The sequence below is a fragment of the Myiozetetes cayanensis genome, unplaced genomic scaffold (assembly GCF_022539395.1).
Source record: "Myiozetetes cayanensis isolate MyiCay16 unplaced genomic scaffold, myiCay2020 scf6-25, whole genome shotgun sequence".
In the NCBI taxonomy this organism is placed as follows: domain Eukaryota; kingdom Metazoa; phylum Chordata; class Aves; order Passeriformes; family Tyrannidae; genus Myiozetetes; species Myiozetetes cayanensis.
Window position 1 is genome coordinate 2,315,587 of NW_026087853.1, and position 3,966 is coordinate 2,319,552.

The window sequence follows — 3,966 nt, forward strand, 5'->3', positions numbered from 1 at the left end:
CTGGGATCTCTGCACAGTTCCTTTCTTTCCAGGCGAAGAGGGAGCCTTGATGAGGTTGGACACCTGGTAGAACAACAGCTCCTGTCCCCAGCAGACTGCTGATCAACACAGGAAAGCAGATGGACATCCAAGACCTGCCAGGGCTCCTCTGTGCCAGGATATACCCCTGGCTAGAAGTGAGGCTGGGATAGGGCCGAAAAGGACAAGATGAGGTGGGGTTGAGGTGAATAAATGTCAAGGGAAGGCTGTGGTGCAAACAAACAGCCTCCCCTCTGGGGAGAAGAAACAGCCCCAAAACTTGCAGAGCCCCACTGTGCACACAAAGAGGATGAATTAAAAAGACCAACACCTCTTGGTCCATTCTCTCCTCTATCCTTGCTAAATCCAGGTTTAAGAACACCAAAACACAGCATGAGGAAGTTTTTACAACAGCCACTGCTGCTGTGATGCCTGTCTCCCAAAGGGCATTTCTTTCTTCACACTCTGGCTCCAGCAGCCTTACAGACAATTTTGGGTTTCAGTGAAAGAACAGAGAGAAGGTTTAACACTTCAAGAAGAAAAAAATTAAAATATCAACTTTTAAGGAATGTTGTATATTGGAAGATCAGCTGAACAGGCCAGCACTGACAGCTGTGGCTCTCTTGAGAGGGTCACACATGCTCTAAAATTACATTACTGGTGTGGAACAATTCTGACCCCCCCCCCCCAAAGGAGACTGGACATCAGGAAAAGGTTGTTCACTGAAGGGTGCTTGGTCATTGGAACAGGCTCCCCAGGAAAGTGAAATGGTCAGAGCACCAAGCCTGCCAGAGTTCAAGAAGCATCTGAATGATGCTCTGAAGGCATATTATTTAGTTTTAGGTAGTCCTGCAAGGAACAGGGAGTTGGACTTGATAATCCTTATGGGTCCCTTCCAACTGGAGTTGTTCTCTGATTCTGGGAGCTCTGAGCTACTGGGCCCTGTTGGGCAGCCTATGCAGGACAAGGAAAGGTCTCTTCTGTAGCACAAAGGTGACACAAAAGCCTCATGTTACTCTACAAGCAGAGGAGGGCAGGGGCAGGCAGAGGACGTGGGTGCTGACCCCTCACAGCAGGGATGAGCTGCTCAGCTGGGACCAGGACAGGTTTTGGCACGGCAAGGGTGGGAATTGCCACAGCCTGTGGCTCAGCCAGCATTCCAGCCTCAGCTCCAAGGTCCTCTCACTTCCCAGAGGGGAAGCAGCAGTGCAGACGAGCAGGATTTGGGACTGCTGCAGGTAAGACTCAGATTTAGTTTCACCCCATATCAGGATGGACTTCAGCTACAAACAAATAAATTACAAATAACATTTCAAGGTATTTCGACCCTCAAGTATCAAAACAATTCATTTTGGCTTACTAAGCTGCTTTCAAAGATACTATTCAGAGATGGCTCAACTTTGCATTTCATGTTGCTTTCCTGGTACATTAAATAAAGGACATAAACTGAGATTGGCTGTTGGCCCCTTACATGAAGTTTCACTATAATGCACAGCCAGGTCAGGGGAGAGAATATGGAAACAGAGCCCTGCAGAGATGAGAAAATACAGGGAAGGCAGAGGAATACAGAGAAATGAAGCCAAACTCCTCCTACTGGGCTCCATGTGGATGAAGAACCACTACATAACACGTAAAGGTCTCCCAGAAGCCACACACTGGAAAGTTAAAGATTTTTTTTTCTCTCTGGCAGTGTGGTAACAGAGGGGAAGGGACAGTGCAATCCTGAGATCTGAAAGGAAAACAGGGCACAGGGACATAAAGCTAATAGAATAAAAGTAGAAACCAAGGTTTCCACACACACCGAGGGCTGTATTGACACAGAGTAAGCAGTGCCCCACACAAGAGAAAAGAAGACAGGCAAACACAGCTGCTTCCCCACTCTAAGATAAGCAGAAGAGGTGGTACAGAAATCTACCACCACCAAAAGAAATCAGAATGGAGGGGAAAAAAACACAAGCAAAGCAGTGAACATAAGTGGCAGGAGGTCTGGCTCCCTCCCCTCCCTGAAACAGGTGTAGAAACACCAGGAAAAAAAATAAAATAAATCAACAATATGTCAGCCTTGATGTCCAGAGAGAAAACACTCCAATGCAGACAGCAAAACAGAAATCTGTCTCCATTTATAGTTACCACAGAGGAGGTGGTGGTAGAAGTAATGCCTAGAAGCCAATTTCCAGCAGAACATCAGGACAGGAAAGGTGCTCCTACCTTTCTGCCGTTCTCTGGAAAAGTGTTGATGGCTGGTTTATCCTCCTTGCTGCTCCTGGGACAAGAAGGGCAAAGAAAAAGAGCTGCTACCTGCATTTAAAATTAGATAAGCAATTATTTAGGTAATGTCTTCCTTTGAATAGAAAAAAAAAATCATCAGCTCAGACCAGTTTCCACAAGTGCTTCAACTGAAGTTCTAATGTGAATTAAGATAGTTATTGCCATGAGAACTTAATCCAAAGAGTACTCCTGTGTTTTGGAATTTCTCATGGCATCTAAAACTGAGTACATCAGGTTTAGTGCCACGCACACAGCAGATTGAGAAACCTGGAACAATTGATTTCTGAAGGGCAGGCCAAGGTGTACCCAACCCGTGAAGGGACCCAGTGGGCCTCACACTCTTCAGGTCACTTTGTAAGACACAGAATTTCCTACAGAAATGGAGCAACCCCTTCAGAGGACACTCAATTTAAAGTGACAATTTAAAATGACACTGTGGTGAGGAAAACAAAACCAAACCCAAAAGTTTTCTCACTGATCAGGGGCTAACCCCACCCACTCCCCATCCTCAATTCCAGCAGTCACTTACCATCCTCCAGATCACTGTAGTCTTCAAATTAAAAAAAACAAGCTCAGCTCTGTCAAGTTCTCCTTCCCTCCCACCAGGCTGCACAGTGCTGAGGCATTTCTGCTCCTCACAGAGCTCAGGTTCAGCACCACCACCTGTCCTGCAGAGCAGACCCACACCCGGGTTGGAGCCTCTTCCTGGTGAATCCAAGTCTCCAGAAGAATGAAAAGCTCCACAGCAGAGTATTTGAGCCAGTCCCCTTCCTCTAGAGGCTCACTTCATTTCAGGGTGGGAGATTTAATGCCAGCCCTGCTTACTCCCCCAGGTTGATGTGTGTGTCAGGTTTCCATTAATCCTATTTTAACCTCCTCCTTCACATCCTTCATTTCAAACTGCTCCTTATCCACACCCTTTTAGTTCATGTTTTCTTCACTCCTTACCCTCTATTTCTATATTTCCAAGCACTTCCATTTCCCCATTTTTTTTTTTTGCATTATCTGTGAAGGGATAACCAATTCCTCCAACTCCTCCCTGCCCTCTGTGCACACGCAAACAGAATACAAAACCAAACGATCTTAATAAATTACAGGACTTGTAAAAAAACCCCACAGCTTATTTTCCAGCCTACAACAGTTTACTGCAAAGCCATTTTCCCCAACTGTAGACAACATAATTACACACACACACACACTCTTCCCCCCCCCCTCAGGCAGTTGTTTGGCTGCCAGCTTGATAAATAAATGCCCACATTGTAGGAGGGAACATTAGACAGGCAGTACTTTAACTCATTATATGAACATTAAAAGGCATATTTGTATTTTAAGATACTATTTTATTGCATTCAGAAGCCACTGGAAATATTTTTCTAAATTGCCTGCTATAAGAGCTCTAAACTTAAAATTATAGTTTCCCACCCCATCCCAATCCAATTGTATTATAAAATAAACTTACTGACAATGCAGCCTTCTCCAGAAACAAAAACTTCCAGTATGTGCTGGGGGAGGTTTTTAAAAGGAAGGGGAAAGCTCACACCAGTGATAAATTTGGTCAGTAAAATTACTTTTATTCTTTTTTTTTTCTTTTTTTTCCTTTTTTTTTTTTTTAAATAGAAGGGCTTATACAATTGAGTATAAATATCTTTGAAGAACATGGAAATGAAATGAAAAAAAAAG